Source organism: Equus asinus, chromosome 21 (assembly GCF_041296235.1).
Source record: "Equus asinus isolate D_3611 breed Donkey chromosome 21, EquAss-T2T_v2, whole genome shotgun sequence".
Taxonomy (NCBI): domain Eukaryota; kingdom Metazoa; phylum Chordata; class Mammalia; order Perissodactyla; family Equidae; genus Equus; species Equus asinus.
In genome coordinates, this window is record NC_091810.1 from 97,101,071 (window position 1) to 97,128,458 (window position 27,388).

Consider the following 27,388-nt stretch of genomic DNA (forward strand, 5'->3'; position numbering starts at 1 on the left):
CTCCCTCACCTGCAAAATGAAGGTGATATCACTACCTGATAGGGTTGTTGTGGGAACTACATACATGGCTTCTGCACAGAGCTTTCTAGCACAGGCCTAGGAACACAGGATGGACTTGATAAGTGATTTCAATGATTAATATGAGACAGACATGCCAAGGTGCTGATGCTCAAAAATGATTTCAAATTCCTTTCCTGACTTCAGATCTAGGTAAAAATTTCCACCGTCTTAGTAGATGCTCTTCTAGATAGACTTGTAGCCCTGAAGGGATGAAATGGATAGAATAATCCAGATGAGTAACTCTGAGTCACTGTCACTGGGGAAACAATGATATCTCATTTAAAGACCCTTTGAGCAGGCTGTCGATAAATGAAGCACTTGAATCTTGGACACTACCAGCAGATGAGGATCATAATATAATCATAGAGCAGTTTGGGTTTCAGCTCCATTTCACCAACTGTCAGGCTCCAAACTCTGATGGACCCTCTGTGGATCTTCAGCTTATTGGAGATCTTGACCTTTAACATTTACTGACTTGCAAACCCTGTGTTTGGTGCTGTGGTTGCAAAATAAACACAAAACAATACAAAATTCATGAAACCTACTGAGAGCTGTGGGATCAAAGAAGTCAAACATTATCTAGGTAACTAATTTAAGAGAGATATAAAAACTTTAAGAGTGGATCAGGAAACACGTAATCATGAACCTTTGAAAAAGGGGAATTTTGAAGCATAGAGGCTACTTAAAAACTCTCTCTGGGAAGAGAAAATAGAATTGTTATTGCAACAAAAGGCATCATTCCGCAAGAAATAAGGCACTTCACTGAAATATCTAAGCACAAGGTGAGTGGTGACATCCTCTTTTTTAAGAATCAGGTTTGTTATTTATTTGTTTTGATTGATGTAGGGCAAGTCTTTCCAGAAGTAAAGACAGAAAGAATGACCTCATAGTTTTTTGTAATCCTGGTCTATAACTCTAAAAAAGGCATTGCTGCCACTTGGCCAATAGTAGCTCTCTAAATTCATGAATCTTTTAAATACGGGTAAGTTTTTAGGCAATAATATAGACATGGTTGAAAGCCTTAGGCCTTATGTACTCAAGAGAAAATTGTGTCCCATGAATTTTTAATAAACTAAACAGTGCTATTTCCATGAAGAAATAAGGTATGCTAAATAAGAGTGACAGGAATTCCAAGGGGAAGGACTGAAAAAAGATAGTGTTTGGCACTTTCATCTTTCAATGGAGCTGAGGGAAAATCATAGGAGCTTATAATAACAGTACCAGGTTTTATTACATCAAAACTGAAGAACCATCTGATTTGCATTTTTGCATAAATTTGCATCACAGTTTGGAAGTCCTATTTGCAAATGTTTAACAGAGGTTTAATTAATCAGTAGAAATTCTTGCTGCTCTCTCTCATTCCAGTATTCAGGGTATGGTACACAAAATAAAGATTACATTTTAAAAAGCAATTTTATCACTTATCAGCTATGCTACACTGTTGGGGTCAAAGCAGGAATGAGAAGATCTCAAATGGATAAGTGGACACAGAATCAGGGACGTCTACCAAGAGAGAGAAAAGATAAGGACGACATAAGGGTTATTTTCCTTTTCTGTAGTCTCCATTTCTACCTCCCCCCTTTCTCCTCCAACATCATCCTCTCCTTCTGTGCTAATTTCTACCCATTTGTCTTATTCCTTCAAATCCAGCCTAAGAACTACAACTGCTATTTCAAATAGTACAATGCAAAACCAAACATGTATTCTGTTCTCTCAATGGAACTGCGTCTTAAAATACTTTAGAGAGAGAGAGAGAGAAAGGTAAAGCTCCCTTGTAAAACTGAAAGTCTATGGGAGACTAGAAGCAGCTTGGAGGGGTGCAGTGGGGCGGACAGCCAGCAGCAGGGAGGGCTTCACTGCACGGAGGCATAAGGAGTTCATGAGTGCCTGAGCAGTGCCTCTGGAAGCTCGAGGGAGAAGGAGGGGCTGCAGCTGAGCTGCCTCGCCTTAATCAAGTCAAACTAACAAAACTAATTATGACATCAACTGACTTTTTTTTTAAAAGATTTTATTTTTTTCCTTTTTCTCCTCAAAGCCCCCCAGTACGTAGTTGTATATTTTTCGTTGTAGGTCCTTCTAGCTGTGGCATGTGGAACCCTGCCTCAGTGTGGTTTGATGAGCAGTGCCATGTCTGCGCCCAGGATTCGAACCAACGAAACACTGGGCTGCCTGCAGCGGAGCGCGCGAACTTAACCACTCAGGCACAGGGCCAGCCCCTCGACTGACTTCTTTTTGAAAAAAAACTGGGTTTAGGGTGTGAGACGGGATTTCTGTAGGTAGCAAGACCACCCAGGAGAGCATCACTGTCAGGTTTCACAGGGTGGAACTTTGAAGGGGGCAGCCTTATCGGAAGGACTGAGGAAGACCTGAGACTTCAGCCGAGGAAAGCCGTAGACACAACTTGAGGAAACTGAGGTCCTTTTTGACGACTAGGATGGTCTAAAAAACTGAACTATTAGAGAGCCAAAGGAAGTATAGCCATGCATTCTTAACAAAAGATCATGGTAAGCACACTTCAGAATTGTGAAATGAACCTAGGGTACAATGAGGTCATGAATTATTGCATTACACATTCCTTGGGCGAAGACACAAAGATTTTATCTAGATGTTGTTATTATTTAAATTATTCTACTTTTTTAGACAAGCCAGAATTTCTTTCCAGCTTCACTGAGGTATAGTTGACAAATAAAATTTCAAGATATTTAAAATGTACATCAGGTTGATTTCATATACATATATATATATACCTTGTGAACGGATTCCTCCCATCTAGGTAATTAACACATCTATCACCTCACATATTTATTTTATTTCTTTTTGGTAAGAATATTTAAGCTCTACTCTCTTAACAAATTTCAATTATGCAATACAGTGTTAAATTATTCTTTATTATACCAGATAGATAGATATATAAATCATTAATAATTTGCTATTATTTTGGTAAAAAAATATTTTTATTTGTGGAAAAATGACCAGCTAACAGTAATCAATCATTCTGATTTGCCCGGGACTGAGGGGTTTCAGAATGTAAAACTTTCAGTTCTAAAACCAGGACAGTCTTGGGCAAACCAGGAAAGTTGGTCACCCACCCACCTAATCTAAGGAAAAAAACCTAAGTATTTGATATCTGGGTTCTTCACTTTACATCTATTGAGTACTTATAAGTGTAAATTCTCCCTGGGAAACATGAGTATGTGAAATGGCTCTCACAAATGAAACAGAAAGGTGGGCAACACTGAGGCGTCTGTAGACATCCCACCTCTGCCCAAGGACATTCCAATTCAGATTTTTAGAAGGGGGGGTGGGCAAACCAAACTGTTGTGTACTGTGGTCCTCCCTTCTGCAACTCTGCCTTACTGTGTCAGACACTGTTCTAGATGCCAAAGATTCAGAGACAAAGTGGACCCCAACACTCTTTGCCCCCAATGTTTTTATAGTTTGTGGGAATAGGAGACATTAGAATGCAAGACACCATGTTTACTGGGTGAAAAGCACTTGAATTTTAGGCAAGAATTGACCTCTAGAAGTCAGAAAGACACATATTCTAATGTAAATTTGTCTATTAATTAGTTGTATGGCTTTACTTAAATCATTTAACTTCCCTGGGTCTCCATTTCTGCAGCTCTAAACTGAGGTGATTGATACCAAGGATGCTCCAGTCTCCAAGTGTGTGTTTCTATGGATCTAGGCACCTCAAATAGAGTTTTAAAGGATAAGGCTTGCCAATAAAAATTTATCATGAAGGGTAACCAATCTCTATTCTCAGCTCATACTAATGGCAGAAGATATCTTGGGAAATTTTAAAAACCCAGTACTGTGAAGAAAAGTGAGGCTCATCCCTAGAAAGAAGTGTTTGGATTGCAGTGGTGTGCTGTGGTCAACCCATTCTGTGCATCTCCTCCCCTCTCCATGTTCAATACTCAGTCTTCAACAATGTAAAGACTGCTGCTCCCTCTCCCTTATTTAAAATACATGTGACTCTTAACAGAAAAAGGTGATAAGATTGAACCGTGGGAGTTGTAACATACGTAGTGTAATGCATATGGCCATATGACATGATGGAAGGGGTTAAGTCAAACTATACAGCTGCAAGATTTCTACATTTTTACATGAAGCAGAACAATAATTCTATGTAACTGAAAAATTGGGGATGTCTTGTAATACACAAAGCAACCACTATAAACAATGCAAAACAGAGCTGAAAGGTGAGAAAATAAATTAAAAATGGAGTTTTAAAGGACATCCAGCTAATCCAAGAGAAGGCAGGAAAAGGAAAAGTGAAACAAAAACAGAGTTAACAAACAGGAAAAATAGTGAAATTGTAGGTCTTAAGGCAACAATATCAAAAATTATATTAAATGTTAATGGTCTAAAGACTCCAATTAAAAGATAGAGACGGTCAGAATGGGCTCAAAAAAAGTAAGACTCAAGAATATGATAATCTAAAAGAAGTGCACTTTAAAAATAAAACACAGACAGTCTTAGAAATGTATGGAAAAAGATACACCATGCAAACAGTGAGAATGAAAAGCCTGGAGTGGATATATCAATATAAGATAAAGAACACAACAAGCAAAGAGTATTATCAGATATAAATAGGGACATTTCTAAATGATAAAGGGTCAATTCATTAGGAAGATATAACATTCTTAAATGTATGTGTAACTAATAACAGAACATAAAAGGATACAAAATATAAAATTGAGAGAATTCAAGGGAGAAATACACAATTTCTCAATCATTTAGAGATCTTAGTATCTCTGTCTCAGCAATTAATATGTCAATGAGACAAAAAAAAATTAGTAAAGACGTAGAAGATCTGAATGACACTGTCAACCCCTTGACCTCATTGATATTTATAAAAATGAGGGGGGAAATCTGTGCTTTCTGCATTTGGCTATTTATATTATAAATAATAGTTGCAGGCTTTTAAAATTGTTTCCCTTCTTGAAACACGACAACAAATGTCAGATTTTGCATGCATAAAATATATTTTGGTTCCCTTTTCATTTTTGTTTCATGGAAAGAAGATAGAACTTTTCAATTTTTGGTTCTTTATTTTTAGTTCTTCTTTATTCTGTCCCTTACTTACCTCTACAAAGGATCTTACAAAAAATATTTTGCATTATCCTAAGATTTTCTCATGCAGCCCCTACACACTCATGCGCACACACCTCACATATATAAACTATTTTATTTAAAGAAAATCGGAAAAGTTTATCTTAATAAATTCTTATATATGTACACATTATCTAATATATGTATACGTGTGTGTGTGTATACATATATGCCATGCCATCCTGGCGTGTTTATAATTTACACTGGGCTCTGGTGTTGCTTTCTTAACTGACAACGATTTGGCTCACCCCACAGTACACCCACTGATAGTTCTAACAAGAGAAATAACCTAATCTTATTTTTTGACTATTTAGTAGCACACATGAACCAGTAGGTTTTATCCACCATGCCCACTGCCACTACTGGGTAACTGAGGTTATAGAGGGAAATGAAGCTCTGTCAGTAGCTATCAAATTGGAATTTGATTCCAACAAAGCTATGTGATAAAACTAAGCATATTTGAGTCACATTAATGTGTTATCTCCTTTAATGTGTATAAGTCTTATAACTAATTGAAATGACAATAAAATAGAAGTAAATAATGTGGCTCCCTTGAAAAACTAAAGCAGAAAACAAACACTTAACCTTACAGCGACGGATCTGTGAACCCAGGGCCGAGGCGACAAGAGGACAATATTAACCGCTAGGCCACCAGCCCACCAGCTCTCGCACAGACTCAGGTATGTTTAGTTTCCTGCAGATCCCCATGGGAGCAAGGATCATGATTTCCATTTCTCTCGTATGTTCTACAGTGCCTAATTTTCAGCAATTTATCAGTAACGTATATTGACTCCTGGATTAATTCTTTTAAATGGCGTTTTCACTCTAGCATCCTGTCAGTAATTGTGAGTTTAGAATTTCTAGTTCTTAAGACTTACCCTGAAAATGTCAGTTTGAGAGGTGAATCTGGGTGGAAGGGATCTGTGACTGGCTGTGTGTGGTTGTGTGTTTGCCCCGTAAACCAGCCAAGCCTTGTGGTTCTTTGTCTACGTTGGTTGGAATTTCTGTATTGTTTTCAGAGTGATTTTAGGTTTTGAGTCTTTTTTTTTCCTAAAAACCCCACAGTGATGGACTGTTAATCCTGCTGGGATGCGCATCTGAAACAAAGTTGAGCAATTCAGGATTTATTATAAACAATTGCTTCAAAAGCAAGTTGCAACAGAATGAAACTTTTCTGTTATATTTCAAGGCACTTCTTTTTGGACCTAAGACTGAGGGAAAGTGCACCGAATATTAGCAAAGGTGAATTCAATGGAAGTGTTTGTGAATCAGAGACGATGTCAACGTTATTAAAATCAGGATCATGCCTCGAGCAGAGGGTCTGATTGGCTGGGTATCACATGGCTGAATGCTCAATACGTTACAGAGACATTAGAGCTGTTAAGGGCGCAAGAGCAGAGTGTGAAACATTACAAGGAAAATTTGATATAAATTATAAATTTCTGCACATTGCATAGTAATCAGTGCATCCTCAGGACTGTTTGGATGTCCTTGCTGAAATATTTAGTGTCACTTTGCAGGTTTTCCTCTTCACTGGCATGACAGTATGTCTGATTTTTTATCTTGAGTCAAGAATTGAATTGTTCTGAAAAGGAGCAATGGTTCTGGAGTTGACATAAACGTGATTAGGTGACGCACGTGTCGTAAGTATGATTCTATTGCTATGGAGGGGGCTGCGTTCTATGGCAGTGTTTTCAGCCCTCTGTGGGATCCTGGTCTTCTCCTGGAAGGGTCCTGGGGATGGCAGGTGAGAAGAGGAGGCCAGGGCCTTGGGGCTCCGAAGGAGGCTCTGGGTCACTGTGTAGACGTCTCAAGGTTTCTCTCGTCCACTTCCCTGAGAGGGACTTTCCTGCAGAGCCATGGAAATGATCACTGGTCCAACATTTTTTCCTTTTCTAAAGAGTGGGGACATTGGGGTAAAAAAGTTTTGTCTTTAAACTGTTTATTTAGAACAGTGGTTACAAATAGCCACTAGGCAAAATTTGCTCTGAAGGTACTTTAAAAACATGGAAATTTCACATCAATGTCAGGATTTCTGGTTCCATGTTAAAAACTCTAAGATCTGGAGGCACTAGGCCTTGAATCCCTCAGGAAACGCTGGCTTGGAGGGGAGTGGCACCTGCTCTTCCCGGGCTGCCTGCTGTCTTACACCCGCTGCGCTGAAATGGTGGGCCTGGGCCTCCACAGGCTTCACGCTTAACGCATCGACTCTCTTCTTCTTGGTGTATAATATAGAATTAGCGTGACTTCTTTTACTGTATCTTGTGATTACAGATTTAATCCTCTAACCAGTATTTGTGATTATATAAATAAGGGCTCAAGGCTCTAGAAGCCAAGTTTTTTATATATATATGAACAAGTGAGTAAGACGTGGCGTATAAAAGCCAAGTTGTCGTTTATTTAAATTAAAATTGTGCTTAATAGAGTTTACTCCATCAGATTTAGTTTAAAATTTGTATCTTTATTCCCTTTTCATTAAAGTAAAATTGGTGGTGTGGGCTAGGATCCTAAGAAATATGGTACTTATTTCAGAAATACAGTGGGTCTTTATCTGAAAAATTGATGTAATTATTCCTTAGAAAGAAAAGATCATAAAATCAGTTGATTATTTGAAAGGGACTTTATATTTTAAAAAGCCACAATAATATCTTACTTTTATCTTATGCGTATGAAAGTGATTTTACATAAACCATTTAAGTTTTTTTGCTTAAAACTTCCCGTGAGGTAGGCAGGTGTGTTTTGAAATAATTTTCTGAATGTAAGCATTCAAGTTCATAGACATTAAAGGATTTTATTGAGGTTACACAGCAGAAAGTTTACAAGATGGGAGTGCATGTCTTGAGATTTTAAATCCAGCTTTCAGAAAATTATAAAAACATTCCAATGCAATATTTCTGAAAAAATATTTTGAGGCTCATTTGCAATTTCTGAGCCTCAAAGTAATGGTCATTTTAGGCAAGGCTCTGACTACGAAAGAATCCTAAGAATCATCTACCTGTACTGTCCCCTTAATAGGATGGACATGAAGCTCCTGCCAGAGGAGCAGCGAGCCCACCCCCAGGCACCACACTATACCACCGAGGGGTTAGTGCGGATTAGAGGCAGTTTATGTCACTGTAATGCAGGGCTCCCCAACGTAGCACTATCGGCATTTTGGACCAGATAATTCCTTTGTGGGAGTTATGGGCATTGTCGGAATTGGAGCAGCATTCCTGGCCTCTATCCACTAGATGCCAGTAGCATCTCCCCAGTGGTGACAAATATAAATGTCTCCAGATGTTGCCATGTGCCCCCTGTGGGACAAAATGGCTCTCTTTCAGAGAACCACTGCTGTAATGTATTTTGACTGATTGTCCAAGGGAGGGAAATTGTGGAAAACTAGAGATCCACCACCATTTCCTCCATAACTTGGCTATTGACTTCAAAGTCTGGAAGGGTAAGGTCGGAATGAGGTTTCCAGACCTTATTTGAACATGAGGTTAGTGCTAACAGTCCCTTTCTCTGACTTTTAGGGTAAAAACTAATCTTTCTAAGACAGAGAAATTCTCTGTGTAGGACATCAAACCCATCCCTGTGCCTTAGGAATGGCCAACACATCTGGAGAAGATAGACCTACAATCGGGTGGGACACTCCCAGGAGGAAGCTCTTACTTTTGCAGCTTTGATTGAAACACAAAACTTGGTTGAAATAACTAATCCAGAGGAATTCTCACGACTTCCCGTGGAGTAGCAATTCTGGAAGGAAAAATAATATCTGATATCCTGACATTTTTTAGTATCTACTCATTAGAAATTGAGAAAAACCTATACCAAACAGATTAAGGAACTGTCTTCCCTCGATTTCCGTCAGAAGCTCACCGTTTGCGTTGTACTGACTCTGCTGAACTTTTGCGGTCCCATTTTCGTTCTGTCGGTGAATCTTGTCATTAGATCAAAACTTTCATCACTAATAGGACAGATCTCCAGCCTCTGCTCACAGTTGCGTAGCAATCACACACTGAGACAAGACTTTCTTCCACACGCTCTGCTAAATGCCTGCTCTCAGCAAGCCATTGCTCTGGAAATATCAATGTTCTGTGCTTTTGTTCACCCTATAATGGCAAGAGTGACTTAGAAGCTTCCTCCTTCAACAGGAACACTAACTAGTAGATTTAGGATTGACATGTAAATAAGGTCTTGATAACACTTTCTCGAAGGTACAAAATATTCCCATTTTATTTTATTTTATTTTTTTCTGCTTTATCTCCCCAACCCCGCCCCCGTACATAGTTGTATATCTTAGTTGCAGGTCCTTCTAGTTGTGGGATGTGGGACACCGCCTCAACGTGACCTGATGAGCAGTGCCATGTCCGCACCCAGGATCCGAACCCTGGGCCGCCTCAGCGGAGCACGTGAACTTAACCACTCGGCCACAGAGCCGGCCCCAAAATATTCCCATTTTATAGATGAGAAAGTTGAGACACTGAGAAATTAAGCAACTTTCTCATGTTAAAGGCTTAATGAAGGACACAGTTGGAATTCAAGCCCAGGGCTGCCTGACCCTAAAAGTTGTGTGTTCTGTCATACTACGGTGCATCCTTGCTGCCCTTCCACCCACCAAAGGAGAGGGAAGCACTCTTTTATTGTCATAGATATATGTCATAACATATGTAGTTATATATATGTAATGATAAATATATATGTCAGATAATCACACTTTATTATATATATTCTCCCAGCTATAGTATAACTGGGGGTGAGTGGGCAGTAGATAAGTTTGAAAATTACTGCAAGAGGGGAAAGTCAGTAAAGAAATCATATAGAAAATAGTCTGTGTGACTAATACATTTTTTTTTCTAAATCTCCTTAGTAATTTTTGGTAATAGTACTCTTAATGTCAAGTGATGGCAATCGTATGGTCTCCGGCCTGAGAATTCACAACAAATAAAGTGCAAGCAGTAATTCAAATTATTTTCTCTCCACAGTGGTGATGTTCATAAATTACTGATAAATAGTATGAAGTAACGGGGAGTTTGCAAAGTTTGGAAATTTACCACACTGCTCATGAGCTACTACACTCATGAGCATGATTTTATCCCTTGCAAACGATGGCACGTGTGTTTATGGCACTGAGTCATAGGTGGTTGTCAAGGGACAATGCTATAGTTTTCCAACTTTTCCCCAGTTGCTGTTACCACTGGAAACCAGAGCTGTGATTATCAGCAAGAACCTTCTTCCCACCTCATCTGCCCTAAATACACGTAACTGAGTCCAGTTGCCAGATATGAGGTGCCCATCCAGAATGAATACCCCAGGGTTTCAGACCTCCAGTGGTGTTCCTTGGGTTATACAGTACTCCTCAAACCAACAACAAAGTCAGAAGACCAACTTGCTTTCCCTGGAGTGAGGCATTGGTTCTGACTGTGCTGGAGATTTTCAAGCCCCGTTTTCCCTATAGGGTAAGTGAATAACTGCAGATGACAGACCATAGGGTGCAGAAGAGGCAGTGGAAGGAAGCAATAATGACACACTGTTTCTGTCGATCACAGGTCAGTGCTTCAAGCTAAAGCAGGTGACAGACTAAAGTAAGTTCGTTTGCAAGTCAGGTCTGTTGGGATGATTCTGTAACAGGTATGCCCCAGGCTTCACTGGTCTGTGTGCACAAATAAGCTGGATTATTAACAACCTTCCGCTCTTGATGGCTCACTGCCCCGGATTGCAATACAGTCTTAGACCCCTGCAGAGTCCCCATCGCAAGACTTTTGAGGCGGCCCCTGGGTGTATCTCACATGTGCTTTCACACCAAGCCTCCAGTGCGGACTCCTGAGTCCACTGACCAACATCCACGTGTGTCTGTCCTCACGAGCTATGTTCATTTCCTATTGCTGCAGTAACAAATCATCACAAACTCGGTGCTTTAAAACACTGCAACTTATTATCTTACAATTTTGGAGATCAGACGTACAAAATAGGTTTTATGGGGCTAATACCAAAATGTTGGCAGAGCTGTGTTCCTTCTGGGGCTTGAAGGAGAATCGGTTTCCTTGACGTTTCCAGCTTCTAGAAGCTGCCTGCATTTCTTGGCTCATGGCCCCTTCCTCCGTCTTCATAATGAATCACGACAATCTCTGCCTCCATTGTCACATCTTTTCCTCATTCTGCTCTTCCTGCCTCCTCCTTATGAGGACCCTTGCAATGACATTGGGCCCACCTGGAAAATTCAGGATAATCTCTCCACCTCAAGATCCTCAACCAAATCATATCTGCAAAGTCCCTCTACCGTGAAAGGTAGTTGTCTTAGTTGAAGCTGCATTGGGCAGCTTAAACAACAAACGTCTACTTCTCGCAGTTCTGGAGGCTGGGAAGTCCAAAATCAAGGTGCTGGTAGATTTGGTTCTTGGTGACAGCTCTCTTCCTGGCTTGTATCCTCACATGGAGAGAAAGACAGAGAGAGAGCTCCCCTGTCTGTTTCTCTTTTTATAATGCATTAATTACATCATGTAGGCTCCACGCTTATGACCTACTCTAAGCCAAATCCCTCCACTTAGAACTTCCACCTGGTAGGCTCTCTTTCTGCTAGGAAAATCAACTCATGGGCAACTTAAACAACAAACGTCTACCTCTCACAGTTCTGGAGGCTGGGAAGTCCAAAATTAAGGATGTGCATGGGGACAGTCAACCCCTCAGAACCAACATGCCTAAATCTTAGCTCAGGCCAGTGTCCTCCGGATTCAATTCATTAATTCAAGATTTCACCAAGCCACTTTAACCCATTCCTGAAAAATCTGTCACCAAATGAAAAAGTCATTACATTAAAAAATATTCTCATTCAACTTAATGAAAAAACTTATGATGCATTCCATCCTAACTGGCAAGCTCCCAAGACATTGACAGCACGTGACACTCGCGTCCTCCTTTATGGCATTCGTTAATGAATTCAGGTTCCATTCACTCACTGTGTGTGATCAGATGGGGCTGCAGCAGAGCTAGCATTTGGATATACGAAGGGAGTAACTGAAAAGGGTGCACAATGTTATGCCGACAATGTTTAAAGCTCCTGAAAAGAGCACCCTTGACTCCACTTCTGAAGCATCTCTTTTCATACAATTAGTTGGTATAACAATTATGCACATCGATGGTATGATTGTTTTGATAGGTTTCCTGCCACCTCTGGTAGGAGTGTTTAATCAACACAATTCTAACCAAAATATGGTATGTAATCAAATCTGAACCATAAGGTCAAATATCACTTATATTTATTGAGTGTGGTTTTAGGTGAAAAACAAATAGCTATATCAAGATAAAAAGGTGTTGGAAGAGTGGTGGAACTTTTCAAAAAACCCGTATTTACTGTTTCTACATGAGGAAAGTCTATATTTATAAAACACTCATGCCAAGCTCAGGAATATCAAGATAAAACAAGCAAAATGCCTGTGATGAGGAGGTTTACCGTATAGCGGAAGTGATCAGGAAGCATCAAAACTGAGCACAAACCGATCAAAACATTAAGGTGGTTATCAGGGGATAGTGCTGAGCAATTTATATTTTTTCATTCAATCTACTGATTTTTAAATATCGTACAGTGAACCTGCATAACTTTTATAAGTAAAAACATTTGTAATTTATCCTTGTGCTACCTAATTGGTGCACGTTAACAACAAGCTACAGTCAAGCTGCTGAGCACACCCAATACTCATCTTAAGTGAAGGCTTTTCTCCCTGTCCTCAGAAGTGGAACTGTATAAAGCACATCTCTCCCTTAAAGCTGTTCTGTCTTCCTCAGCCCAGGCCTGACTCTCCAAGTCTTTAGGTCTCCTGAAGGGGAGGGTCTTCTGGTCTGCCTGTAGGTTCTAATCAACTCTTTAGCAGTGCGAAGGGAATTGTAGAACTTTTGACTGGAAAGAGACTTAGAGTTTAAAAGTGACTGAGCAGGGCAGGTGAAGGCCTGGACCAAGGACGGCAGACGAGCGGGAACATGAATTGTTGGTACCATGACTCCATGCAGAATCTACTCACGTGTTTCTGCTAAATAAGGACCCAAATCGGGCTTCACAGGACCCACTGCAAGAGATTCTTAGACTCAGAACCACCCCATCTGGATTCTGAATTAATATAACAACTAAAATCCTGTGACTTCTTTATGTTGTTTCCCTATCCATGATGAGCTCCGCATCAAAGGCCGACCAGCTCCGCCAGTTCAGAACACACAGCCTAGCTGTGCGAATCCCGTCAGATGTGCCCTTTCTGCTGGCTATTCTGGGCAAGCCGGCTGGGAGTGACCACATCTTTGGTGGCTCATGGATCAGCAGACTTAGAATGGGTTGCTCAGTTCATATTTTCTCTGCGCAGATCTCTTTTAAAGGTAGGCCCTGGTTTATAATCCATCTCTCTCCAGACAAGACTTGCTTCCAGGCCTGGTCTCTCCCCGTTGGACAGTGATCCTAATAACAACAATGTGGCCCTCGTGCTTGCCTGCACTGGTGCACCCCTTTGCCCAGGCCCATTGCATGCAGGGGTGTTCTTTCTTCCTGAGTGACCACACTTCCCGCTCCTCTCCTTCCAGGCTCAGGGTCATAAGCAGGACACTCCAGAGCTTCCTCCTGGGAAGATTGCATAGCTGAGTCTCCGGGGGAGAGATTTAACATCAAAGAAACCTGCGTTAAAATCCCTGCTCACCCAAATACTGGCAGTGTAGCTATGTGACCTTGGGCAAAACCTCAGTTTACCATCTATAACATGAAGGTGATAATGGCACCAAGCCCTTGAGAGGGTCACTGAGATGACAAAAGGATGCCCTTGGCCCTGTGCCTGGTGCACAGCGAGGGCTTGGCAAGTGCAGCGGGGCCCCACTGCCCCACTTCCTCCACAGGTCCCCAACTGCTGGCGGGATGCTCTGTACGGGACCCATGTGCTGACCCGCATTCAATCTGCTCCAAGTTATGGCTTAACTGGAAGCGCGATTCTGACATTTATAGTATTGCATTGGCACCATTGTCTAGTTTTAAAGTTCATAGAATTCTTTTGGCTATTTTTGGTTATTTTTCTTCATTTTGCTGAGCTTCAAAGAGGGCAGTTATTAAAATAGGCATTCTCCTCACCATCTTTCCTAAAGTCCTCCCAAATTAGTTTTCTATTTTTAAAATACTGTTTTGAACCTCTTGCCTGAATGTAAGTGCCAGCTTTGGTTTTAATAAAACATCATACTAAAAAGTATCTGGGTGCCAAGAATGAAACATGGAGTGTTTGTCACCTCATTTTATTTTATATGGTCAAATTGATTTTTTTTTTTTAAAGATTTTATTTTTTCCTTTTTCTCCCCAAAGCCCCCCGGTACATAGTTGTGTATTCTTCGTTGTGGGTTCTTCTAGTTGTGGCATGTGGGACGCTGCCTCAGCGTGGTCTGATGAGCAGTGCCATGTCCGCGCCCAGGATTCGAACTAACGAAACACTGGGCCGCCTGCTGCGGAGTGCGCGAACTTAACCACTCCGCCACGGGGCCAGCCCCTCAAATTAATTTTTTTAAAAAATTCTTTAAAATGTCACACCAGTTAAATCCCATGATTCAATCAAATGTTTTTCTGGGCTTGTTGGCCACAACGCAGTGATTTGATTTCTGTTTAGCTAGTCCTTATTTCTTTTATTAATTCTTGTGTCACTTCTCAGGTGCGTTAAAAAACAAAATTCAACTGAGTAAATCTGAAGATCTCATTGGCTTTATTCAATGATTCATGAATCGGGCAGCACCCCGTCTGGCAACGAGAAGGATGCTCCAAGGAGCTGTACAAAACGGAAGGTTTTTAGAGGCAGGAGGAGGGTGGGGTGAGGAAATTATTAGCAAAAGGAAGGAAAGAATTGTTCTAGGCCAGGACGTCTTCCTTTGAGAAGGGATGGATGGCGGGTTCTTATCATGCAGACCACCTCACGAGTGCTGATCAGGAAATTTCAGAGTAACTTCTTAGGGTCCCATCCCTGGGACGGGTTGGAACTGTAATGAAGTCTTGGTTTTGCTGTCATGGAGGCGAAATGACTCCAGTTTGGGCTTGTTACATTTTTTCTTTTTTTTTACAGGTGACAAAATAAAACTCTGATGTGGTTTTTACCCCTTTTCCCTGAACAGAGAATAATCAATTGGCCCATTTCTGGTGGTTTTGCCTATACAGCATGTCCTAGTGAAAGACAGCCCATTACGAACCTCGGGACATCAGAGGAAGAGGACAATGAATGGCTTTGAATATTTTGAACAACATAAATTAAATAGAATACAGAACATCTAACATTTTAAACCAAACTCTATTTTCTGGGGGAAAGCAATTATAGCTGAAATGTTTCATAACGCAAATCAGCTTTGATTCTTTAAAAATCACTAAAAGAATTGTATGTGCTGATGAGAACAAGTTCTTTGCTTTGTAATGACAGTGTAGGACGTGAGTAATTCAGAGCCTAATTTCAAGATTACTGGTCAATCTATCCTTTTACTGACATTAACCTTACTGCAAAATGAGATCATTTACGTCGGTCTTTCAGTCGACTGGCTGACATGAAAAGTCACCCATTCTGAGATTTAGTCACATACAAATTTAATGTCTGTTCTCTGGGTCAAATCACCTCTTCTAGGAAACTCTGTTTGGAACAGGGCCCTTGATGCTGGTCACTGAGCTCGGACTGCCCGGGGTTCAGGGTTCCTCAACTGCTGAAATCTGTGTTTGCTTCACTTCTCATTCTTACTGTATTCCCTGTCACTTTCTTCAAGGAAGGTGAGCGCTAACTCTCCTGGATGCTCTTGTTGCCATGGTGAGGAAAATAGTGCAGTTCCACAGTTAATAAAGAGCATCAGCGTGAGGAAGATATTGCTTCCCAGCTCGCATGATTTTCACTTCATTACAGTGGAACTAAGGAGCATTGACAGGCCTGTCGAAGCAAAATCTTATGTTAGATGTAGTTCATAATGTCATGCTATTCACTCGGAATATAGTACTTTCTTTTCAGAAATTATTTAAAATGCTTGTGCTGGAGGAATGTTTTAAAAGGGGCTTCATGTGGTCATATTTTTTTCCAACTAAAAGGGAACCGACATTCTACAGATTTCCATTTTAAAAACTGAACAGTCACAGAGAAACATTGTTGCAAAGGAACTCATTAATTCAAGCTTTGAAAAAGTGATTTGTGGCTTTTCTAAAGGAAAATGTCTTCATCTAACTATCCCGTCCAAACTTGGGTGTGGAAATAAAAAGGACCCTTCATTTCACTACAAGTACAAAGGCTAAAGCACTTTCTTCTCCTTCTCCCCAAGCCCCCAGTACATAGTTGTACATTCCAGTTGTGAGTGCCTCTGCTTGTGCTATGTGGGACGCTGCCTCAGCATGGCCCCACGAACCTTGCCATGTCCCCACCCAGGATCTGAATGAGCAAAACCCTGGGCCAGTGACACAGAGCGTGCGACCTTAGCCACTCAGCCATGGGGCCAGCCCCAGGGTAAAGCATTTTTAGTAATTTATTTTGTTGTGATCAGAAAATCTCTGCTCCCATCCCTCTCTCCCACTTCTGCCCTTACTCAACCTGCCCCCTCCTGATGCCTAACCTCCTTCATGGGCACATGTACCTTCAGAAGAGCTAAATGTGTCAGGAATTCTTACTAGAAGAGAGAAGGGAGCAGCTGAGGTTCAAGAGAGGAGTGGAAATTCTTTGCCCCTTGAATCTTTTAGTTGTTAGGAGGCAGTGAACTGAAATTGGGCAGTGTAATTCAAACTACCACCACTAAACTCATGTCACCTTCACAACCTTTCATGAAAACGGAAGCAAATGGAATGTTTTCTTAATTGCATATTTTTTCTACTTATTCAAGTCTAAATCACTGTGATGAAACACACTTTGGTAAGCATTCAATTGTTTCAACAAAGAAAGGCTAGAAAAATAATTTTTAAAAGCCTATATTGAGGAGAAAGGGAGATATTTGAAAGCAGCAAATTTCCGACTTTCAACTCATTGTTAGGATGCCAAATCCTTTGTCGAACGCTGAAATTATTAGAAGTACAAATAAAGTAGAATAAAAGGTTGAAGTGGCTCATGCTGAAGTCTGCTGATAGAGAACATAAAGGTATGTTATATAAGGATTTTTCTGTCTACATAGGGTTCAAATAAGAGAAAAAAGTGGGAAAAAGAAATTGAATGCATGTAAGGGTTTTTTTTTGAGGAAAGGAAGTTCCCTTTTAACATAAATAGCAGACATTCTGTCAAGATATTCTTTTAGAATAGGCACTTGGAGATGGCCGTGTGGGAAAGTGGAAGGATTAATGATTGTAGAGCCTTCATGCTGTGCTGTGCACTTTGCCACACATCTTTATCTCATGTCCTCGTGTGCATCAACCTGAGGACGTGGATAGCAATGTGCACATTTTTTACAAATGGAGAGAGAAGTCATTTTCTCATGCTCTCAGAGTATAATGCTTGAAGTCTGGTCCATAGGACCCCATACCTTGCTGTCTGCTTCTTGCTGCCTGCTTCTTGCTGATAAGGGAAACACAAGTTTCTGGTATTTTGGAAAAGAGGCCTGAGGACGAGAAATTGCAGAGAGAGCAAATTCACGAATTTTGCTTGGTTAATTTAATATTATCATTATTTTTTGCAAAACAAAACAGATATTTTGATGGTCACATAACCAGGGAATTTTATTTTTTCAGTTGGATGTTGCAAGTATTTGTTATAACCTCCATGAAAATTTCAAAACATACCTTCTGTTTCATCACAATCTATTGACTGTAATTTTCCATTTTACAATCACAACATTTATTTGTATCCTTAATGGATACAAATCCATTATAAATCTAAGCTTTGAAGATCACATCAAACTATGAGAAAAAGACTGTATATTAAGATAGAGAAGAAATGGATGAGATGGATATTGACTCTTAGGAATATAAAATCTAAATGTTGAGCCCAGTCAACCTAACAAACATATAAGCATCTGAGACTCAAACAATGAAGCACGACACGAATGGAAACCAATGTGACTGCTTTGCAGATCAGGCCCCAGAATCCAGCCTGACGATAGACCTGGAGCTGATTAAGACAAGGACCGCCAGATTCTGCAACAGCAAACTGCATACACAGTGGAGGATTTTGATTACATTTAATGATTAAGAGCTTTTAGTGAATTTTATTTCACAGATGGTGTGTCATCCAATTAGAAGTAGGGTAATTTTTTTTTTTCCTTTGGAAACTGTCAGTTTCTGAGTGAAATCTCATTCCCGAATAAATATAAGCAATGGTTTACCACAGATTTCATATCCAGCTTCTAGAGCATTTTCATAACAATGAATCCCCTCGATCACTTACTCTTTTACTGAACGAACGTTTATTGTATGTATACTGTTTAGTAGGCATTGAGTGGGGAACAGAACACAAAGTTTTTATGTTCTGTTATTGAACATCAGGAATCATAGAGTCAAAGACGAGGCCTTAACGTTCCAGGACAGAGTTTTCCAAAGTGCTTCTTCAAAGCGCTAATCCTACAAGGTGCTCCCCATTCCCTAAAGGGCTCTGTGGCTAATGCTGCATTGCACACTCTAGTCCCTCCCTAGAGGGGTGTTCAGAGTACACACCAGTGCAGCAAAGCTGGAGAAATTCTACAGGAAACGTGTCCCTTTAGCTTTGTCAAACCCAAAACACTTTTTTACCTAGTAACATCCTGCCCTGAGGAACATCCTAGAGGGGATGTCAGCTCAGAGTAGGACCTGTTCATGACTACTAATTCAGCAGGTCAAAGGTGTGAGAAGGACAAACAAGCAGAGGCCAGGCTCTGGGATAGCTGGCAGAAGAGCAGAAAAATCTGTTAGATATGGCATAACTCTGCCACTGAGCAACCAAACGTATTTGGAATAAAATCAACATGGTAGAGGACATGACTACATATGCTCTGAAACCACAGAAACATCCTCCCTCCCTCTTTTTCCTTTCTTTCTCCTTCCTGTCCAGGAAGGGTTCAAGGCAAGTGCCAGGGATGGGGTGGGGATGGCCCTAAGGGTAGAAATAGAGAGTCATACAGATAGGGAGCTAGGAGCTAGTCGCTTATAAGCAATTGTTTTAGAGAAAGTCTGTGAATAGGAAAGTTTTTCAGTTTTCCACGTCTTTATTTCACTTTCACAATTGAAAGATAATTAGACTGAGAGTAGAATCCTAGATTCAAAGTAATTTTCCATCAAAACATTGATGTTGCTATATTGTCTTGTAGCATCTGGTGTTGGTAATGAGACATCTGAAACTTTGATTTCTTTTCTTTCTTTCTTTCTTTCTTTTTTTTTTTAAGATTGGCACCTGAGCTAACAACTGTTGCCAATCTTTTTTTTTCCTGCTTTTTCTCCCCAAATCCCCCAGTACATAGTAGTATATTTTAGTTGTGGGTCCTTCTAGTTGTGGCATGTGGGATGTTGCCTCAGCATGGCCTGATGAGCGGTGCCATGTCTGTGCCCAGGATCTGAACCAGCAAAACCCTGGGCCGCTGAAGAGGAGCCCACGAACTTAATCACTCGGCCACAGGACTGGCCCCTCTTTTCTTTCTTTTTCTGGTAATTATTTGTTTTTCTCTCTGGAAATTTTTATTACTTTCTGAGGGTTTTACCCCCTGTGATTACACCTTTTTCACTCTGTATATTGTAGAGATAGAGAGTTGGACATAACTTGGGGAAATAAATTGATAAAATGTGGTGAACACACAAGGGAATACATATAAACAAAACAATACACTTTAAACAGGTGGAATGGTTACCATGGTTGCTGGAGTGAAGGGATCTGGGGTGAGCAAAGGAGAAGCACTAAAACAAACCTTTAATTTTTGTTAATCTTCTCCTGTCTTCATTCTCTCTCTGTCTTTCTGTCTCAGAACTGATGTCACTGAATTCTGCAATTATTTTGACTATATTTTTCTTTCTTGGTTATTGGGGCATATTCTCTCACTTTTTCTAACTTCTTGAGATGAAAGCTCAGCTTATTTATTTTGAATATTTGTCTTCTCATGCAGGTTTTCAAAGCTTACATCCCCTTCTTCTCTCCCCCATTACTTATATTGAGAACATCGTTGTGATTCTAGATTTCTATTAACTATTTTCCATATTGTTCATCAAAAATAAGCAGAATTGTAAGCTTTGCTAGGTCTTCATTTAAAGGATTTCTGAAGAGTAGAAAATACACAAATGAAGAGTGAATTATTATGCTGGAATATCAAGAAGAGAACTTCTCCCAGAATATATTGATAACGAATGAAAATATGAGATATGAGATAAAATTTACAGGTAAGAATCCAGAAATTCCATTCTTTCAGAGGATCTGAGGAAAATAAAATTTATGAGTCCTGAACCCTCATCCACAGCTGGTGAGAGTGTTCAACTTTGGTGACAGTTAGTCTGGAGCATAGTCTGAAAATAATTTTTGAACCTGAATCCCTTCTCCTGGTATTTACTCTCTTGTATAAGCCCCACCCACATAGTAGCAGGTAAGGTGACCAACTGTCCAGGTGTGCTTGGACGTGGGACTTACCCATTTTTAAAACCAGAAAGTCACATTTTAAAACGTAAGAAATCTCTCAGGCCAAGGCAAATCAGGACAGTCGGTTACTCTAGTACCACCGTTGGTCCGTATGACCAAGAGAATGCAGCAGAAGGGATGGTACGCCACTTCTGAGCTTAGGTTGCGGAAAGCAGTGGCTTTCATCTTGGATGCTCTCTCATGGCTCTCTCAGAGCACTGCTCACGCTGGAGGACAGAGCAGCCCTTGTGAGCAGCTCTATAGAGAGCCCATGTGGCAAGAAACTGAAGCCTTTGGACAATAGCCTGGTGAGTGAGCTTGGACCTGATTCCTCCCTCAGCTGAACTTTAGGACACCTACAGCCCCAGCTGAGAGCCGGACCGCGACCTTATAGAGATCCTGAGCCAAACTACCTTTCTAATCGGCTACCTGACCCCACGACCCACAGCAACTCTGAGATGAGAAGTAAAGCTGGCTGTTTTCACCACTAAATCTGGGGTAATGTTGTGCACACCAGCTATGTGTAACCTTTGTTCTAGACCAGCAGTGTCTAAATAATATACCCTGGAAGTCAAGATCTCAGGGACACTCTTGAGCAGGTGTGCGAGCATGTCCTGCCACTGGTTATATGGCCTTGGTAAGTTATATAATTGCTCATGCTTCCATTTTTTATTTGTAAAATGGAGATATATTATTATTAATGTCTTCCTCACAGGACTATTGTGAGCAGTAAATGAGTTAAATGAGTTAGACCTAAGACAGTGCTTGGCTCATAGTAAATATATAAGTGTATAAGTGTTATATAAGTATATTATATTTTACAATTATATAAGTATTATACAAGAGTATATAATATATAAGTGTTTGCTACTATTAAAAAGACGAGTTGAGTAAAACAGATTTGCAACATATCAAATACATGTAGGATCAAGATCCAGAGTATGTAAAGAACTCTAACAAGTCATTAAGAAAAAAATCCTAGTAGAAATATAGGTAAAGGATATGAACAGACAGTTCACAGAAGAAAAGGGTATATGACCACACACACTTACACCTGAAATACAGGAAATGCAATTTAAAAGTTTTCAAAACAGCAATAAAAATGATTTATGTTATCAAATGTTGCCAAAGATATGGAGAAATGTTAGTAGGACCACGAATTGATGAAACATTTTGAAAAACAATTTAGCAACATCTTTAAAGTGTAAATAGCCTTCCGTTATTTCCAACGATTCCACTTGTAGGAATATATGACAGAGGAAATCCGTAAAAGCCCCAAGAGTTCACCCCCATGGAGGGGATTTATTAAAGTATCTTTCGTCCATTCTATGAAAACGATGCAACTCTTAGAAAAGAATGACATAGTGCTACAAATACTGTATGAAAAAATAAAAGCATCAAGTTCTATTATTAAGCAAAAAAGCATCTTATAAGTTAGTATATTCTCATTTATAAATAAATTTAATGCTAATATCTACACATATTATGTAAATGTATACACAGTTAACTGAGTGTCTGCCTCTCCAAACTTGACATTACTTACTGCTGGAAATTGGAGGAGAAGGGGGGGGGGGAGGAGTGCTGTTTAATGTGTGTGGGGGAGTGGGGATTAAAGTAAAAGAAGAAAAAGAGAAAGCACAAATAACAAGCCACGATTTCTTCTCTAATGAGATTATAATCCAGAATGAGCAATAAAACAAGTTATAAAAATGTATTTATGCAGCCGTCAATCTGCATCTAGATCTATGTCCATCAATTTAGGATTAGGATGAGGATCAAATGAAATAATACATAGAAAGGGTTTACAAAGTTCTTGGCATGTGATAAACCCCGTAAAATATTTGCATATATGTATATTTTATTGTGAAGGATAGCAAATGCAATAAATGCTATTGACTAGGAAGTGACATTTTCCTCTTGGGCATCAGTGCAATCTCAGAGCACTTAACACCATCCCATGTCTTCCTTGCTCCTGTGCTCACCTCTCTATGGGCTGGTTTTCTCCTCTACCGTGAAGCTCCACACCTGCTGGGAGTTGTTTTGCCCCATAGTATTTGGAAGAGCATTTGGCACACAGTTTGATGAATGTTTGTTGAATCAAAATTTCTTTCTGCCAGTGCTTATCTCTTGTACTGACTCAAGTATCTCGCACTATGGTAAATGCTTGAGTGGTCATCCCTAACAACTTCCCAAGCAAACACTTCTACACAGGGTTTGAGTTCTATGCTTTCCCTAATAGCTCGACCTGCTAAAAACAACATTTGACCAAATTCACCAGTCATTAAAGGCAAGCCTTATGAGCTGTTTTGGTGAAACAACAGACAAATGAATTTTTTGAACAGAGATAAGCTTATTCCTTCTGTGAAATGTCTATCCAAATGAGGATGAGTAAAATGAAATTGTGTTGGTCCCCAGAATGCCAGAGCAGCGTCTGTGCTTGCCACAAACAGGAAGGAATCAGTGAGTGGAAGATATTTGTCTTCAACTTTCCAATGTAAACTCTCCAGAGTGACCATAGGAAACACGAAGATAGCAATTGGCAATGGTTGTTTAAGTTAGTGCCAGGTTTTTCTTCTCTCTTCTCTCTTCTCTTGGAGGAAACTCAGTTACTATGGTAAGCTTTGGGTAGGGAAGGGCGAGTGTCTGTTAAGCAAAAGGCTTCTAAAGTTTAATTTCCTCTTGAAAAAAAGTATGAGAATCTACTGTGGAGTGAATTCTAGGCAACGTCATTGGTGGTTTGTGTGTCATGGGCTGTTTGAGATCAATGAGGGCAAAATCTTAGACTTTGTAATTACAGACACAGGAAAGATGGCACGTGGAGCCCACGAGGCTCCTTTTCCCTTTGGCACATTTATCTTTTACTCAATAATGGGTAAGAACCCTTTGTACATTAGGCTATTAATTCCTTATTATGCATGTTGTAAATACTTTTTAACAAATTTGTTTTCTGTCTTCTACAATCTATGTATGGTATGTTTATTTTCCATGCAGAATTTTTTAATTTTTATGGAGTCAAACCATGTAATTTTTGTTGTTGCTGCTCTGGTTTCTTGATGGAGTTTCATGTTGAGAAGGAACATTCCAAACCCCAAATAATTAGAGTAACAAGCTTTATTTCCTCCTGTTGATTTAATGGGTTTGTTATTATAATTAAATACTTGATAAATCTAGAGTTTACTTAGATACACAGTGCGAGATAGTGATCAAGGCTTTTTCAAAATGATCTCTCTTTCAAGTATGTACTTTCATATCTATTAGGGTAAATTCTTTCCACCTTATTGCTCTTCATTTTCAGAATTTTCTAGGCTATTTTTTCACATTTTCCAGATGAGTTTTTAAAATTCACTTTATATGGATATATTCTCATTGTAAACATTTAAAACAAAATATGGAATAAAATACAATAATTTTCTCTTACTATTTCCCTTATTTCTACTCTTCTCCCCAAAAGTAATGATGGCTAATACTTTTGAGTGTATGTTTCTAGAATATTTTCTATTTATTTCCTTGAACATGTCTGCTTTTATACACATTTTAGCATAAATGAAATCATACAATTATTACTCTTTTTGACCTTAACTTTGTATTTCAAAGACCTATGTCAACACATAGTTTTTTCTCATTGTTTTAAGGTACACATTTTTATCAAGAAACATATACACAGCACACACATACATATGTACGTAAATCTTTATCAATCCTCATGTGGATATGCATTTACATTGTTTCTACATTTTTTGCCATGACACAAGGTTCTTCATAATGGAATCACCTTTGTGCAAACATCTTTTTGCACTTCTGCCTTTCTTTTGGATTCTTAGAAGTGGAATTGGTGAGCAATGGAGAATGAACTTTTAATACACTGCCAACTTGCCTTCCAAAATGGCTCTGAACGTATACACTCCCTTTAAGAATGCATAGGATGACTATTTCTCCAGTCAGTCACCAGGTTTTGAGAATCATTTGCTAATATACAGCTTCTATTTTGAATTACCACAGAGGGGAATTCAATAGACTAGTTCTTGCTTCAGAAGCCAATAAATTGAGAAAATCAGATTGGAGCATGTCATTATGATGTACAAAGGAAACTAATGGTAAAACAAATAATTAATTAAAATGACTACACTCCAAATTACTAGGGGTGAGGTGTACCTCAGCAAACACAGATCATATAACAAAAAGAGTATACAGGAAATATTTCAGTACCATAAAAAGAAAAGCAAACAAAAAGCCAATAAGATAAAACTAAAACCAAATATTTTCCTCATCTTTGTAAGGGTGAATGGGATACCTTCTATTAAAAAGTAAAAGAAATAAACAAAAAACAGATTGAAACAAACAAAAAACATATGCACTTAGTAACACAGAACGATTAAAGGAATAGCAAAGCTATAGCAGACAAATAGAAGTAAAACTGAATTCAAGATAAAAAGTATTAAGGTCTCTTTATTGCAATAAAACATGTTATGCAATGTATAAAACTCCATCATCAACTTTATGTAAGAAACAAATATAGCACTGAAGTGTATAAAATAAAAATCATTGCAGTACAAATATAGCATAGTAATGAGAGACTTTAACACCTTTTTCTGAATTCTTCACAGATTGAATAGATCAAAAGATCAAAATTAATTTGGAAGCATCCAAAAATATCATTAATGAGATTTTACATGCATATTTATAATGTATAACATATGTACTACATATTATTGTCTATTATATATAATTATATATAATATATAACATGTAATGAGACTATATATGATTATATATAATGTGTGATTAGATATCTATCTATATAGATGTCTCATATTTATTATTTGTAAGGCAGATATTGTTGGTTGTCCACCCACCCAGCAATAATCCACCCTTCTTTCTGGTTAACAGAAAGACAATCGGAGAATCTTTGACAACAAGGTATGAACTATGATGGGTCCAAATCAAGGATAATGTGATTTCTATTTACTGGTAATTGATGGGTATGTGATCAGAGGGAAAACACATTTGGGACTTATAGTAAATATTTTTATCCCTGACATGAGACTTGTGAGAAGAACCCTTCTTTCTTTCTTCTTGCTTTTAGACGTTGTTTTGAGATAAAATGACACTTGGAATTGTTGGAATGCAACTGTCTTGAGTCCATGAGGGCAGACACTGCCAATACAGGGAGGTGGGCAAAGCATAAAGAAGAAAAGCATCTTCGTCGCTGATAACATCATTGAACTGCAGAACCAAACTTGGAAATCTCTGTTTCTGAGCTTCCTGAGTGAGATAGTGAGTTCCTATTGTTTAAGCTACTTTCCATCAGTTCTTCTATCACTCACCGTTGACATAGAGACTACATCCTCAGACACAAACCGACACACACGGGGATCAAGAAAAGAGAGAGAAATCACCATCTGGAATCTTAAAAACTCTCCCCAATCAATTATTGAGTCAAAAGGTAATGAAAACTGCTATTGCAAATCACGTCTAGTAAATACCAATGACAAAATATTCAATATCGAAACTCCTGAGATGAGACTAAAGGTCCACACAGAAGAAACCAGAAATGATAAAAACGAAGAGTTCAGGAAGTTTGAAAAAGATAAACCTAAGGACAGCAGAACAGAGTTAATTATGGTGAATGAAAAAAAAGAAAACTGATAAATAAAATAGCTAATTCCTTTAAATTATTAGTAGAGGCAACATTTGTTAGTATAATAAAAAAATAATTGTGCAAAATATTCTGTTATACTTACTTCCTCTTTCTCTGATTATAGAACTTATTTTAATCATAATTATGTATTCTCTCTTTAGATAGATGTCTTTAATTTTTACAAAAAGGTGCATGAGTAAACATAATATGTGAATTTAGTACACTAATAGTGTATATGGCTATATGTATACGTGATATATATGTATATGTGATGTGTTTCTTAATATAAATGTAGGAATAAAATTTCTAGATTAATTTATAGATGATTTATTCCTTTCTACAAAAAAAAGAAAATGTATCCTATCTTTAGTGATCCAATATTTCAGCGTAAGTTATTTTCTTAATAAAAGATCTGCTTTTTGTTTATTTAGCAAATATTCATCAGATATCTATGGTCACAAGATATCAGCCCAGGTCAATGGAAATGAAATAGAGATCAGGCACTCACAGACTTCAGGATTTTTGGTTATCCTTGAAATACAATAAATTCACAAGGATGTGATTCATTATTCACAATTTTTAAAATCATCTCTTTTTCTGGCACACGGTGGGCCTATTAAACCTGAAGACTCACGCTTTCTTTCATTCATGAGAATCATCCTCCCTGCTCACTAATATAATCTGCTTCTTCAGTGTATTCTGTTCCCTCCAGGTACATGGTTTTCATTGTTCTTGCAAACTCTCATCTTTTCTAACCACTTTCATTGCGGTGCTTTTCCTGTCTTCTCTATTTTTTAAACACTTCTTGCATGTTACCATCTCGATTTCTGATAGTCAGATCTGCTCTCTTCTTTCTAATGTGGTTTTAATGTCTTTTATGGCTTTATTTTCCTCCATAATTTCTCACCTCAGCTCTGCGAACAAAATATCATCCCAACTTTCTCTCTCATAGAATTCATTATATTTTAAAATCTTTTTGGAAGAAGCAGTTCTCGAAGTGTTTTGTCTCCACGTGAAAAATGTATTCACTTTTGTGCTCTTCATCGTTTTGCTGAAGAAATCTAGCAGAATTCTAACG

General features: G+C 38.9%; 1 long non-coding RNA gene across 1 annotated transcript; it reads left to right on the top strand.

The window, feature by feature from the left end:
* The first annotated feature begins 724 nt into the window (after nt 1-724).
* LOC139041490 (uncharacterized) lies at nt 725-27,388 on the top strand. The gene is made up of 3 exons (XR_011496724.1): nt 725-842; nt 5,771-5,858; nt 25,756-27,388. It is a non-coding gene; the product is annotated as an uncharacterized lncRNA (long non-coding RNA).